This window comes from Meriones unguiculatus, chromosome 4, assembly GCF_030254825.1.
Source record: "Meriones unguiculatus strain TT.TT164.6M chromosome 4, Bangor_MerUng_6.1, whole genome shotgun sequence".
Taxonomy (NCBI): Eukaryota; Metazoa; Chordata; class Mammalia; order Rodentia; family Muridae; genus Meriones; species Meriones unguiculatus.
In genome coordinates, this window is record NC_083352.1 from 103,818,551 (window position 1) to 103,834,953 (window position 16,403).

Genomic DNA, 16,403 nt, shown 5'->3' on the forward strand with positions numbered 1-16,403 from the left:
GGTTCAGGGGTAAAACTCTTGTCACGCAGCTGTGGAGATCTGACCCAGAACCAGGTGTGCTCAAATGTGCTCATCCCCCCAGTGCCAGGAAGACAGAAAAGGAAGACTCCTGGAGTTCACTGGTCAGCCAGCTACTTTACATGACATACTCTGGGCAACGGAGTCCTCCTGACCCCAAACTAGATGGACAGCGTGTGAGCAACTATGTCGAAGTTGCCCTCTGACTCCCACAGGAGCACACATTCACACACATAGTGCACGCACGCGCACACACACTCACCCTACTGTGTCCCCATGGGAGCTGTGCACAAAGCACAGCATGGACCACATCTCAGGCAGTTCTGACAGACTGTTCGTCTTGGTTCCTGGCTACCCAGCTAAGGGTCCAGCCCTGAGCCCAGGGAGACCTGTTGGATTCTCTGATCATTTCCTAGGGCAACACCAGGAAGAACATGGCTTAGAGACCTGGCCTCATTACTGAGCACAGCCAGCAAACCCGCATTCAGCTCTGACTGTGAGCGCTGACGCTGCCCTCTCTCCTGCCCTTCTGAAGCCTGGTGCCTTGAGCAAGGAGCGGGAAGTCTGACACAGCGAGACCCTGGGCAGGAGGAAGGAATGGCTCTTAATCAGAGGCGTTGATGGCTCACCTGCGCCTTTGCTACGGAGAAGCCCTCTGAAGCCTCTTCCTTCTACACAAATCCCTTGACCCAGTTCAGCACGACCAGGTAATTCATCACAGTCAAAGCAACGACGGGAGATATGTGAAAGTGGGCTGAGACAGTGCCTGCATCCATGCGGCTCACATGCCGGTCTGCCCCGCACCCCACAGGCTCTGCATTGTACCACACTGTTAGAACGAGGGTAGAGGCCACCCGCGCAACGCTTAGAATCACGTGACCTTGTCTCAGCTTCCTACAGAGTCACGTGACCTTGTCTCAGCTTCCTACATGCAACACAGGTTGTGCGATCAAGAACTCTTTTGCTGCTTTTTTCTCCCCGTTTGTAAATGCAAACTTACCCACAAAGCTGTGGCTCTCAACCTTTCTAATGCTGTGGCCCTTTAATGCAGTTCCTTATGTGCTGACCCCCAGCCATAAAATATCTGATATACAGATGGTCTTTGGTGACCCCTGTGAAAGGGTTGGTCAGCTCCCAAGGGAGTCACAATTCATAGGCTGAGAGCCACTGCTATAACGGTAATTTGTTATGCTGAAATTTGGAGAGATGGATGCCAGTAAAGCTTGCTGCGGCCATTCTTAGTGCCCTTTAAAGTGTACTTTCAGCACAGGCTAAGACCGGCCACAGCAAGATGCAAAGGATCAGACTAATCCTCTGTGTGCTTGACTGCATGCCTGAAAACAGGCTAAACCCGATAACATCAAAACGTACAGTTTTCATAGAACTGAACATTGCGAGGCAAGTGTAGAATCGCAAAGGAACTGTGTAAACCACAAAGAAATTGTCTCAGAGAGTTCTGTAAATGACAGAGGGGAGGCAGTTAGTTGGTAAGTCCTCCAGTCCTACAAAACACTAAAGAAGCACCGGGAAACTCCATAGTGTGAGAAATAGGACGAGACACACAGGGCCAGTGAGAGGGCACAGAGAGTAAAGGAGATTGCTGTCAAGCGTGATGATGTGAGTTCAATTCTCATGACCCTCATGGTGGAAGGGAAGAACTGACTCCAACAAGCTGTTCTCTGAGCTACAAGAGACAGAAAAAGAGAGAAAGATGGGAAAATGGGGGGAGAGGGAGAGAGGGAGAACTTCTAGAAACAAAAGGGGGAAAACTTGAAAGGTAAACATGTTTCAAAAAAAAAAAAAAGAAGCCTATTTGGAAGGGGAGGTTATCGAAAACAAAGATGAATCAGTAGAATGTAGAGGAGGAAGGCATGGCAGATAAAGATGCTCCCAGGGAGGTGGGGAGAGAGGAGGGTCCAATGCACAGGCAAAGAAATTGTCTTGTCTAGTAGGCTGCCAAGGAATTCCTCATCTCAGAAACTCACAAACATCTTGAGCAGGAGGGGCATCAGGAGAGACATCCCCTGGGAATACTGCTGAAAATCCTCAGCAAGGAGACTCCGAAAGTCACCAGGGAAAAGAGACGTGTCACACACATGGAAAAAAAACAAACAAAATCCAAATCAAACCATAAAACAGCAAAAACATCCCGTAAGAAACCACAGGCCTGGAAGAGGAAAACAAGCTTAGAATTTTACTTCTAACACACACATCTTTAGACTCTTCAGGTTAAAGAAAGTTCCACTTCAGACACAGACCAGCAGAATGTGTTTCTAGTGGACCAAAACGGAGAGCTGAGGAAAGTTACGGGTCAGAAGCTGAGGCTGTCGGTAGAGTTCACCTCACCCCCATCCTCACCCCGGCCAAAATGCAGAAGTAGCAGCCCCCAAAATGTGTAAGTTGAATAAAAACTTTAAATCTGAGTTGTCATAAGAACAGTTGATGCTGAGCCAAAGAAACATGGAAACTAAGGTGGAGTATGTGAATCTCGAGCTGCTCAACCCCAGGGAGAGAGAAAACAAAAGAACAGTATCAGAACGAAGAGGCGTCACTGCCCAGGACCCAAGAGCCTTCACAGCAGATGAGAAAGACACAAGGCAAATGCACTGGTGTCTCCATTCAGGAAAAGAAAACAGTCCATCGTGCTCTATTCTGAGAACATTTTGAGAATGCCAGTGAAATTTAAAAAACAAAAGTTCTTTCAATATGTAAAGGCTGGATGAATTTTCCCTGAGAACTCTGTCCAGTGAATTCTTTAAACAGAGGGGAAATTGCAGTAGAAGAAAATGTGGACTTAGGTAAAGACTGAAGAATGTCAGAAGTGATAAATGTGAAGAAATAAGAAATACTCACCACCATTGATATCTTAAAAAAAAAAGACTACCCACTTAAACAAAAGTATCAAGAATGGTTTGCACAACAAGTGTTGAAGAGAATCTGGGGAAACATCAGGGCACATGTTTTAATAAGCTGCCTGGGAAGCTGGCACCTAAATGTCAGCTATGATCAATTAATTCAGTGTCACATAAAATACAAAAGGCTGCGTCATTTGTTTCTTGTGGCTGTGATAAAACACTGACCAAAAGAAACTTGGAAAGGAAAGGGTGCATTTAGCTTATAGGTTACAGCCCATCACTGGCAGGAACTCAAGATAGAAACCTGGAACAGGAACGGAAGCAGAGACCGTGAAGGAGCTGCTTCCTGACTAAGCTGTGGCCTTAGTTTAGCAGAGGTGGGACACCCCAGAGGGAAGCCTGGGACAGAGAACTTCAGCAAAAGAGCAGGAAGCCTGAAACTTGGGGACTGTTGCTGCTCAATGGGCAACGTGATTTGGCCAGTGAACAGCCATCACTGGGCATCAGAGTAAACAGGAGAAGGCAGTTGGATGACCTGTGGCTAAGCAGAAAGTCACAAGGGGACATTTATATTTCCTAAAAGACACCAAGTTCAGTTGTGCTGTGCCTTGGGAGCTGCAGCACCCTGCTTAGCAGATGTCCCCAGAAGATCACCAGGACACAGAGAAAACTGCAGACTGGAAGAAGTGCCCAGAGGGGCTTTCTATTTGCAACTCCACACTAGCGGTATTTTATTAAAGTTGTGTGCCCAACCACACCCCACCACAGCCTCTTCCTTATTTCACTCTCATTCTTCTTAATTCTGTTTCTGCTCACGGATCATTTCACTTCTACTTTCATCTTATATGTATATACCTGATTTTGTGTTCCTATATAAAATCAATGAACCACGAATGAGAAAAAAATTGGAGTTCTGTCTGTTGGACCCTCCATAACTTTAGCTGTTATGAAACGGTGATAGTCAGTTTTGAGGTACAGCTGACTCAGGGCCCTTCAAGTAAATACCAGGGGACCATACGGCTGGTCATGTGGTCTGTAAAACAATCGCTCTTCGAAACAAAGAGCTCTGAGCTAGCCAGAGTGTCCTGGGGGGGTCCTGAGCCCTGGTTTCCCATGTCCTGGACTTCATTGTGCTTATTTGCACATGATGAACTAAGCCCTTCAGCTAATAATCAATTCTGTTTGGATGAGATCAACATATGGCCCTGAATTGACTCTTGAAAGCCAAGCTCCTACAGACAACAAAATCCCAGCTTAACAGCCAGCTGTTACAGAGGCCGGGCCAACTGCTGACCTGACCGGGAACCTTGCCCTCTTCATGCAGACGGTCAGAGTCAACTGCGGGGAAAGATGAGCATGAAGGCTGACTCTGCCCTTCCCATCTGAATGTTCGCAGCCAGCCACTCGCTGGGCAGGTGCCACTCCTATGCTACAGTCTGCAGCCTCAGTCCTTCCTGTCCAGGTAGACCAGGCTCTCAGACCACGAAGGGTGAGGGATCTCACAAGGATCTCTAGGGTGAGGCTAAGTGAGCTTTAGCGTTTTTTGAAGGGTACATTTAGACGGAAAGCAGAAGACAGGCATTGGAAAGGGATGGACAGTATGAAATCACTCTGGACTCTCTACCAAAAAGAAAAAAAATTACCTCATTGCATGGACAAAGAGTTTGCACACAATACTCAAAAGTTCCCAGAGGCCTCCCTGTGGACTTTGGTGAGGCACTCTTGCCTTCAGGACTACTTACCGGGCAGGACAAACACAGCCACAAGCAAAATCCACAGCTGAAGTTTCTAGGAAGCGGTGTTTTCTAGTGAGACCTAGGGGCCCGCAGATATCTCTGCCTAAACAGACCTCCAAATACCATGCTGATTTTGGCTTTACAGGTACTTTGGAGGGGGCCGGCCTCTCACTTCCTGGCAGAATCCGTCTGCTTCCCTGGTGATGCTTAAACACACACCTTAATATCAGAGTTCAAGTTCCAGGGTATGGCTGTCTAACTTCCAACCAGTAAGCTCCACAAGGGTGTGGGTGTCCTCCTGCCTGCCAGCAAATGGTCCCAAAGTGTAAATGGTCAGGGGTGGGAAAGACCCAGCTCAGGCTGTGGAGGAGGAGGAGAAATGTGGATGGGAGACACTAGTCAGGGAATGAGCAGAGGAAGGGCGATAGAGGAGGCCAATAGGAGTGCATGAGATCAAAAGGAATCTGCATCCTATCCCTGTGCAGAAGGGCAACCCCAAAAGCATCACAATAAAAATGATTTCACAATTTATTTGTCCTGCTTCCAGGACGAAATATTTCCACAAAGGCAACTGAAGGGAGAAAGACCTTATTTTGGCTCACAGTTCAAAGGCAATAAAAGAACAGCCCCTGGGCCCACTTTGGGCTCAATTCTGGGGCCATAGGAATGTTTAAGAGGGTTCAGAGGAGAGAGAGCAGACACAGGCCCAAGAGGCTTTTTAATTAGGCAGGCTCTCTACCTTAGACTTTTTGCCATTGCTGTTTTCCGCTTGTGGTGGGACTGTCTGAACCTCTCTGTGACCTGCTGTAAGCAGGAGTAAAGGGAACATGGGTCTGAGGAGAGAGATATAAAGAGGGAAGGTGAGACTACTTCACAGAATCTGGTGCCTGGTGTCTAAAGAACGCTATGCTTTAAGGAACCCAGCCCAGGGCTGGAGAGGTTTTGTAGTGGTGGCTTGAGCATGCATATGGTTTTGGCAGAGGACCTGCAGCTCAGCTCCCAGCACTCCTGTCAGATGGCTCACAAACACCAGCTCCAGTGAATCTGGCACCATCTTCTGGTCTCTTCAGGCACATACAAACACACACACACACACACACACCACGACTAAAATAAAATATATCTTTAAGCATAAAAACATTCAGTGCAAGAAAAATGTTGTCCACCTCAGATCTCCCATCTTTCCCCTTGAATCTTCTTTCTGCATGCTGTCCGCACTAAAGAAGGGAATCCCACTGCCTGCTGGTCCCACACGCAAATGCCTTCGCTCCCAAGGCCCATTTCCTCTGCGACATACGGGGGCTGCTGGGCAAGAGGGTCAAATCTATCTCTGCGTACCCTGATCTTGCACTCATTAGATCCTCAATAAACAAGGTAGAATAAGCATCTGAGTGTCAAGTGTGTCAAGACATTTACAAATCATCAGGAAGGCAGTGAGGACCCTGTGTGTCTACCCAGGATGCACTGGATATTTGCACCGGCAGGCACAAAGGTGCTCTGAGTGCCGGACCCATGTGGCTTTAGCTCTCACCAGACAGCCCCATCAGGGGCTTCAGTCACTCCTCATCTCTCCCTTTCTGAAAATAACAGTCATCAACTCCTGAAGTCAAAAGTTCCCCTACAAGTTACCGGTGACTTGAGTCCTGGATGTTCACGAAGCAGCAGCCGAAGGGCAGGCGTCAGAATCTGATGGATCCCGCCAGACTCTGGGAGATGAGACACATCTGAACAGCCGCAGGGTTTAGGGTGACTAACTCTTCCAAGGGAAAGATTGCATTCATGAATAGGCTACACTACAAGTTTGAACACAGGTGTGTGCATGTGTGTGTGGTATGCATATGTGTGCTTGGATGTGCATGTCTTTATCATTACAGAAGTACGGTTGAGTAGAATGTTGTGGAGAAGACTCCAGAAACTTTTGACATTTTGCAGAAGATCCAGTGGACCTTAGTTATGGGATTTCTCCTTAAATCCCCAGCATGGAAGCTTGAGAGAAGATGGACTTACAATGCTCCTTCAACCTCCCAGAGATCAGAGGGTTACAGAGGCTCTGATGAGGCAGGAAACAGGGTGCGACTGTCAGCAAGCACAGAGCCGCCACCAGGGTGAGCATCAGGTGGGAGATGGGTACCTTCCATCAGGCAGGCCCCCTCATGCTCCAGCTGGCCACGTCCTGTGTGTGACCCTCCCCAGGAAGTACACCTGGGCTCACGCTGATTGATGGGTGTTCCTGCCATACTGTGAACGACAGGGCCAGATGAAATGGGGTATGCCGCACCATACAAGCCCAAAGGGGCTCCACCATAGGGATACCTAGAGCCCTGAGATATCCTATAAGGAAAACTGGTTAAAGTGATGGCCGCTTTCCACCCTCAATGCCAGATATCTGCAGAAAATGCAGACCCGGTATTATAACTGAATAGAACTGACAAGTGTGCTTGAGGCAGAATGCGGCCTGGTGGTTGCGCAGGTCTTCAGTGAATCTGGAATCTTCCTGAACAGGTTCTGAAGTTGCCATGGCGGGGGGGGGGCATCCACGTGCTCGTCCACAACTGGGCTGCACTGAAGACACAGTTCAAACAGACTCCAGGAGTCCTTGGCCTTGCACACTTGTCCAGTAACCACAGCTCCCTCTCTCCCAGACATTGCAGGAAGTCTGGTCCGAGGTTGCCTGGAGGAGCAGCACTTCGGCCAAGACCTGGAGGCCACTGGCCTCCTTCTCCTGGCCTCCTTCCCCAGGCGCTGCCACAGAGCCCACCCTGATGCTGGACCATAGTTAGATATTCAGTTCTCGTCTGAAAACATAGAGACAGCGTCCTGACAAGGGTGCTGCGATGCAGAGTGGCCTTCCCTCCCTTCAGTTGAGGGGGCAAGCCAACAGGGCGTCTGCAAGGGCAGAACTGGCTCACTCACGTCCCTACTCCCAGAGAATGTCAGCTCTGGCTCTGGAGGGCAAGGCCATAAGACTTTCAGGACATAGGAGACGCGTCTGTATGAGAATGAGCTCCTCAAAGACATCTTAGATACAGCACAGAGAGCTCCAACTGTGAGCAGAAGTGACTTTGCACAGAGCAGAGGGAGAAGAGCTCGTGGGGAGGGAGGCCTCCCTTCTGCAGGCACTTGGCCTGGGAAGGGGCTCAGCTCCAGGAAATGCAAGCTCACTCAGTGCCCCCAAGTCCCCGCTGAGGAGCTGAGCTAGAAAAGACCCATCACTGAGTATTGTCGAGAGTCTGGAAGAGGTGAGGAAGGATGCTGGACAGAAACCAGGGCAGCTAATTTGGGAAGGGGCAGCACCCTACCAAGGGCTCCTCACTGGTTCAATAACTGAGTGACTCTAACCTCTCTACGTACAGGCACACAGATACACAGCCCATACACACACACACACACACACACACACACACACACACACACACACGTGCTTAACATGTACATAGACTACATACAACATAAAGACATGTACACAGAGTACATATAACATACATACATGTATACAGACTACACACAAACACACACATGTAGATAGACTACATATAACATACACACATGTACACAGACCACACAAACACACATGCATAGATGTACATACATAAATATACACACACGACTACACAGACCATACACTGAAGCACACAGGTATACATACAGACACACACACACATGTACACATGTACACAGGCCACACACAAACATGTACACATTCCACACACGCTCACACACATTCACACACTGTCTCACACACACAGCACAAACACATGAACGCACACGCACTCCATGTGTCCATTCTAAGGCCAGATCCCCACTTCCCAGCTATGGGACGTGCGGCAGGTAACAAGACCTGCGGCTCCTTCTTCAGCAAATGTGGGATAACTGGCTGCATGAGGTCCTGTGTGAGGACAAAGAAGCCACACAGAGAACAAGGCCTGGAGCCCAGGGAACACTTGCCTAATGGCTGCTATTGTAGCTTTTGTAGTATCACTCATACACACATGAGTATTAGTGTGTATGCATGCATGTGTGAGTGCACATGTTTTTGGCTGTATCCATCTGTGTGTGTGTGTGTGCATGCAGCTTCACCCATCCACCCTCATCTATGCTGCTCAGACTTTTCATGGCTGTTAAGTGATACGTAACAGAGAAACCTCAGTGGACAGTGGCTCATTGTCTCAGAGGTTTAACCTGTGTGCCCAGCTTCCTCGTCTCTGGCCCCACAGTCATGTAGAGCGCCATGATGGTGGGAGCATATGGAGAAGGAGGCTTCCCACTTCATGACAGACAGGACACAGTGAGGGAGGGAGGGATAAGAGACCAGGTGTGGCCTTCAAAAGACCATGGCCTGTTACTACTTCCTCAAGCTGTGCCCACTTCCTGAAGGTCCCACCAGCCCCCAAAACAACAGCACATGTTGGAGACACTTCACCCTTAAACTGAACACCACAGGCACGATGCAGTGTTCTGTGAAGTCTTTCCTTCTCCCCCTCACCTCTCACAAAGTCTTTCTTGGCATTATAATTATGCCGACTTAAGAGAAACGGCCAGAGTTTCATTTAGGACATGTTTTTCCCAAGGACACCACATATGCCAAGGAGCCTGTCATTAGCTGTCAGGGAGGAAGCAGTGTACCTGGGACAACCGGCTTCTGAGCTTGGCTTCTCCTCCTGGCCCGAGGAAACCAAGCCACTGCAGGTCAAAAGAGAATACGGCGGTGACTGCCCAAGGGCTGCAGAGCGATGCACAGATTCATCTTAATTAAGCCAAATTCAGTTTTGATCAGGGCACCACTTTTTTATTCATTTTAAGCAATTTGGAAATGAAGCATATTTCTGAAATCACCAAATGCAGGCTGCACCCAGGAAGGGTACAGCAAAGTGCTGACCCCTCAGTGCCAAGCGCAATTAATGAAAGCTTGCGAGAGTCCAGGAAATTGGCTACCGTGGTAGTGTCACACCACAGTGCAGAGTGTCAAGGGTTTAATTTACTGGAGGGCCTCACAACCTGACTTGAACAAAAGGTGTCATGCTCAATTCTGAACTTCGACCCAACACAAGACCATTAACCCCTATGGGGCAGGCTCCTTCAGTCCACAGAGTGAAGGAGTGAAGGTGGGTGCTTTGGCCACCTTCAGGCTTGGGGATGACTTGCATTCTGTGCCCTGGAGAAGACCTCTTTCCAGGGGCCAAGGACTAGCTGGGTCCAGCCAGGTCTTCCACACTGCGAGCATTGAGAAGCAGGCATTCCTGACAGATGCCTCAGCTCTCCAAGAAGACCTTCTACGAGGAATTGCTGTATACAATGTTGTGTGTGCATGTGTGTGAATTTGACTTTAAGCTGAGTAGCCTACCAAAGACTGTTCCCCTCTCTTCTAGAGCACAGGAGAACCGGGCTTGCCTTGAAACTGTAGGACGTTAAGCCACTTTTAAAGTAAGGCCTGGTTTTCTGCATGCTTCAGAGTGTCACCTAGTATCAAGTCTATAAAGCAGCTTGCTGGCCAGACTGCGAAGCTCTCCCAGGTTTTGAGAGCGAGAGAGGCTTTCCCTAAGTGGCTAAAAGAGAGGAACTGTCCCCAGGTTCCCCCAGCACTGGTGTGCAAGTGGGAACACACAGGAAACCCTGAGACAATGTGGCGTTTCCAAGCCACGCCATTAGCAGAGATATTTCCCAGGTTTTACCCAAGTTTTATCTTTAGCTTAGTTATTCTGTGACCACCAAGGACTCCTTAAGTACTTCCTGGAGATGGGTTTTTGTCTCAGATTGGGATTTCATGCCTCATTATCTCACAGCATTGTGACTTTTAGGTAATCATTTCTCACTTATTATTTTAGTGGGGGCCACGGGGGGATGCAGTGTTGGGAAACGTTGAGTTGTTTCCTTTCCTGGCAGACCCAGAGCTGGGGTCCCCACCACAAAGCCAGCCTGTTTCCATAGCGTTGTCAAACATAGGTGGGAATTAAAAATTCTGAATGTACTTTACATAATTAGTGTTTTAAACTTGTGTGATTTAAGCACATTTTAAAGGCTGATTTGCCATGATTCCCACCATAAATCTCTCCTGTAGCATATACATCAATGCTCTCCAAGATTGCTCCCGAATGTGAATTACTAAGTGCTGATGAATAATTTTGAATAATGTGCCTGCTTTCACCATTGAGTGGGAAATTAAGATTATGGCATTGTTCCATTTAGAACCGACTGGTTTGCCAGAGTGAACATGGCAGCTGCTTGGCCTCCTGAAGTCACCAGTGTTTCCACTGTGTGGAGAAAAGGGGGTTCCATGGCAGGGTTTATAGAAAGATTTCTCGGGCTAGAATATTTTTTTTTCCATTTTCCATGAGGCTGGGGAGATATCTCAGTAAAGTGTCTGCCTCCCAAGGATGACGACTTGAGTTCAGATCCCCATACTGTCATAAAAGCTGGTTCATGTCTTTAATCCTAGCTCTTTGGAGGCGAGAGAAGGGGTTTTCTGGGACTAGCCTACAGAAATCAATGAGTTCAGTGTCTCAAAATATAAGGTGAAGAGAGACCGAGGAAGACACAGGGCCTCGATTATTGGGCTGCACATGTCCACGTACACAACTGTTCTAGATAGGCACGCATTTGCTCATGTGCCCCACCCCACATACGTGCCACACAGAAAGAGTTTTTTTTTTCCCCTTCCAGATACCAGCAATGACCAGGAATGGGAACTTCAGATAAAAGAAGAAGCGGTGTAGGGCCAAGTGTGTCAAGGCTGCCTGAGGTAGGAGCTGGATAAACAAATTTGTGCCACAAGGAGTTAACCTGACAGGTGCTGATGGCCAGAGATACCTAACTATGCTGTACACAGATTGGCATTTTTGAACTTTAATTTAATTTTATTATTTTTTTCAGAATCCAAGAATGGCCCTGCGGAAGCTGATGGAGTCTATGATGGACTAACACCCTTGATCACCAGTGTGCCTCATCCCTAGGACAACTGATGTCGTGACCAGCCTTCCCTGCAGCTCAGTCTTTCTAGGCGTGTGCTGTACACTCCAGCCCTCCTCAGCTCCTGCCCTGGCCCCTTCCTCTATCACAAGTTGGTAAAGATCGTGGTGCTCAATGCGCTGCTGAGCAGAAGGAAGCTCAGACGCCTCAAGAAGATTCCCCGGAAGCCACACACTCGATAAATCAAGGACTCAATTTCACCCTTGACTCTCTGGGGCTCAAGGTCAAACCTTCTAAAAACCATGTTGACATCAGCGTCAGCAAGGGCCACTTTCCAAAAGTTCAGTCCTGCATGTTTGAAGGCCCTCCTTCTTAACCTTTACAAACCTTGTAGGAAGTGGGCATCGGCATCAGACTGCAAATGAGGAAGCTGAGAGATGCCAAGAAGAAAGAACCGCCCAAGGTCACGCGCTTGTTAATCAGCAAGGTCAAGAGAAGGCATCTGGTTGACTCTGAGCACAGGACTAGTCTCGATTCGCACCCTCAGTGAGCGCTTGACATCTGTCCTCCCTCGACAGGGTCACAGCTCGGATCAACAGCAGGACCTGCTTCCTCCCTGACTCTGCTGTCTGCTTTCCATGTCCCCGAGTTTGGGTGGCCACGTCTTGTGACCACCTCATTATTCTGTGGAGGACTCAGCCACCTCAGACCAATAAATACCATAGCAGATTGACATACTGAAGAACCCTCACTCCTGGGTCATGTCTTACTTTAGCTTCCTATGCCTTCTAGGTCCTGTGGTTGCTCTCTTCTCCTGCCAGGCTGACTTCAGGTGATCACCATATGGTCTCCTAGATGTAAAGATCATCTCTTCTCCAGATCCCCTGGGCACCTTGACCTCACCTCCCATGATGGCTATGTCCAGGCTCAAAGGTCCGGGGTCTTCCTCCTCAGATTCCTGTACTCACTCACACAGTGTACAGACTCAGAGCCTTCCATACCAGGCACTCCTTTGGATGCTAGAGATGCATAAGAGAATAAGAAAGCCTAATTTCCCACAGATGAGCACATGCTTCATTCTGGAAGGGAAGGCAGTGAGTGACACAAGGACTGCATATGTAACACAGAGACAACTGTGTTACATGGAACATGTAAACTGACTGAGAATGTGGGAGGTGTGAGGGGGCATTCTGGCCCATACTTATGTGGGGGTCTGCATGGCTAATGCCACCTTGGGAAGCTGGGAAGCCAGGAGCTATGCAAGGATTTGGTAGGAGTCTGAAGGGAAGGGGTTCTGGCCAGGGTGGGTGGCCTGGTTGAAAGGGAAACAGATCCTAGGGAGAAAAAGAAGATGGATGAGGGTCTGGTGGTTCCAGGGGATCCACAGTCTTTCTGGTTTGTTTTCTGTTGCAGTGATAAAACACCATGCCCCAAAGTAACTTGGGAAGAAAGTTCATTTGCCTTCTACTTCCACTTTGTGTCCATCACCAAGAGAAGTCAGGGCAGGAACTCAAGGCAGGAACTCAAGGCAGGAACTGGGAGGCAGGAGCTGATGCAGAGGCCATGGAGGAGTGCTGCTTACTGACTTGCTCCCCCCCATGGCTTGCTCAGCCTGCTTTATTATACCACTCCAAACCACCTGCCTAGGAATGGCATGGCCCACAGTGGGCTGGGCCCTCTTACATCAACCACTAATCAAGAAAAATCCCCACTGCCAATTTAAGGGAGGCAACATCTCATTTCAGAGGACTCTAACTCTTGCCAGTTCGACAAACAAACAACACTAGCTAGCACAAGGGTCCACTATGTAGGGCTTTGAAGATGACATTAACACTGGCTTCTGGGCTCAAAGGGGCTGTGAGTGGACTTCCATGGTCACCTTCTGGCTCTGGAAGGGGTCTTACACAGCCCCAGTGATCACTGTAGGAGAGGCAGAGTAGAGGCGGACAGCTGGGCCAGGAGCACTCCAATAAAGCCTAGTCAGAGTAAATGCAGGAGCCAGCGAGCTGTACTTAACTGCGAGCACTGGATTCTGGTTAACCATAGACTCCAACATGCTGTGCCCACTGGAGGTGGGTGTGAGAGTTGTGTGGCCACTGTGATCTCAGAACATCTCTTCCTAGATTCCAACCTTCCCTGACCTGAGGTGACGTGGGCTGTGCTAACCCTGCCCTATTGCTCAAGATGGACATTTTGGGACTGCCCAGTCCTCTCCCATTCATACCTTCCCATGAAATCATAGCTAAATGCACAGGCATTCAGAACACAAAGCAAAATCCCAGTTCTATTTTTTTTCTTTTTTTTTTTTTTAGAATTTATTTGTGTGTGTGTGCGCGTGTGCATGTGCTCCAAGGCCAAAAAAAGAAGTTGGGATTCCCTGAAGCTACAGTTACAGGTGATTGTGAGGCTCTAAAAACAGACCTTGGGTCCTCTGAAAGGGCAGCAAAGCTCTTAACAATCTATCCCTCCACCCACTCTAAAGTTCAGGTATGTGTGTGCATGTGAGAGTGAGTGTAGGTACAGGTCATGAATCAAGAAGTGGGCTCACCAAGACAGGAAAAGGAGGCTTTAGGAAGAATGGTGTGAAAACATTTGTATCAAATTAGAAAGATAAATACTGGGGGTGGAAGATACCAGAGCAGAGAGAGGGCAGGGGGATGGGGGAGGTTTAGGGGAAGGTGGAGAATCAGCTCAGACTAAATATGTATGAAAATACCATATGGGACCCTGTGGTTTTGTGTACTAATTTAAAACAGTCTCAGAGAAAAAGACCCCCTTCCCTTCATGGCAAGAGAAGCATAGGCTGTTTGGGATGCACTGCATTGAAAAGCGGAGACGCACACAGAATACTGAATGGAAAGGAGATGGGGGCATTCCCACAGGCTCCTGATCCCCTCAGGTTGACTCTGTCAGTGAGTAGGGAGCAGACCATGCACACTGCTCTGTCTTGGGGCACACACTGGGCATTTGCTCTCTCACACACCCAACGGCACATAACGTAGGAAGGAGGGGACACGATGGGGTGGCAGGGGCCCCCATAAGCCAGGCTTCTCATGGAGGAGGCTTACAACTACCACCATGCAAGATCAGCATGGAGACGATGCTGTGACCAATATAAAGATGCCTGTGAGGTAATAATAATAATAATAATAATAATAATAATAATAATAATATCGCTGGAATTTGGCCAGAGGAAACTCTTGACTTTAACCTTAACAAGTAGAAGCCAGTTTGGGGGTGGGGGGACTCTTTCATTAGGGTTTGCTATGCAAAACAGGCCCAGTGAATTCTGTATTCTCCCTTGGAAACTGTGTGCCTGTGTGCTTTCATATCCTACATTATGTCTACACTCTGTGCCCATGTTCTAGCTTACAAATGACTATGTGTGAATATCTCTACATTCCTTTTAGAAAATGCATTTATTTTATGTGTGTGTAAGTGTTTGCCTGTAATCTTGTCTGTGTACCGTGGGTGTGCCTGGTGCCCATGGGGTTTTAGAAGAGGCATCAGATCCCCTGGAGCTGGAGTTACTGACAACTGTGAGCCTCCGTACCGGTGCTGTGAACTGAACCTAGGTCCTCTGCAAGAGCAACAGGCAGTCAGAACCATCGGGCATCTCTTGCACCCCTCTTCTGTATTCTTGATGTATTCTACATTCTACTTTGTGAAAATCATACCCGAATCTATTGTCTTTATTATGTTCGTAACATGAGGTTGAGAGCCTGGGAAACAGCCTCAGCTGGAAAAATGCTTAGCTTGCAAGCAAGAGCAACTGATTTCAATCCCCAGAACCCATGTTAATGCACAAGAGGAAGAGGATGAGGAGGAAGGCACAGTGGCATGCTCCTGCTGGAGTGGCAGACACAGGCTCTGTGGCCCACTGTTCAGGCACCCTAACCTACTTGGTGAGTTCAAGGGCATGGATGGACCCTGTCTCAGAAACCAGAGTGGGTGGTAAATGAAGACTGTTGTTGAAGGTTACTCTTTGACCTCAGTTCTCTCTCTCTCTCTCTCTCTCTCTCTCTCTCTCACACACACACACACACACACACACAGTAGTTGCTGAAAATAATAAGTCACACACAACCGTATTCTACATTAAAAACCTGTGAGAGCAAGAGTTTGAAATGCTAAGCCAAGTAATAGTTTCTACTAGCTACTCTAGATCCCACCGGATGTGGGTAGCGCCTTGGGAGCCCCCTTTTCTGTTCTCCTGTCTTCTCTGTTGTTCTTGGTCCCTGAGTACAATGTCTCTGGCCTGAAGCTGGGACAGCTGCTCCCTGGTACATTCTGCTGGCCTCATGCCAGGCTGGAGACAGGGCCTGTCAGGGTCTCTTTACATCTAAGGCCCCATAATGCTTCATGCTGGAAGTGAACTTGGCATCCTGGTCACATTTGGCACCTGGAATGAGGCCGCAGGCCAGAAGCAATTGACTTCACTAATATGTGCCAAAAAGGGAGGGGGGGACATTAGAATGGTCATTTTGGATCATGGATGTTGTGAATACAGATGGAAAGATCGGGGCCCAGTGTCTGAAGGTTGCTAGGCCTGTCATGCTTGGCTAAGTAAAAAACAACTGAATGTCAAACCCAAACCAGAACTGGCAAGGACTTAGCTGCCAGCCCTCTGAATAAACAAACAGCAATGTGGTTTTTAGGGTGGTTTTCTTTGTGACCTGAGATGGGAATGTATTTGGAGAAAGGGGAATGTGAGCTGAGGGAGGGGTAGTTCACTTCAGGAAACACCGGAGAATGGATTGTTTCAACATGGGGTGTTTTCTGCCTCCCAGGGCAACTGCTTCACCGCATAACACTTCACTGTTATTTAATTAGAAATTCGACTTTTCTAAATGTTGACTGGCTCATTTAGAAGGGTGATTTATAGTATGTT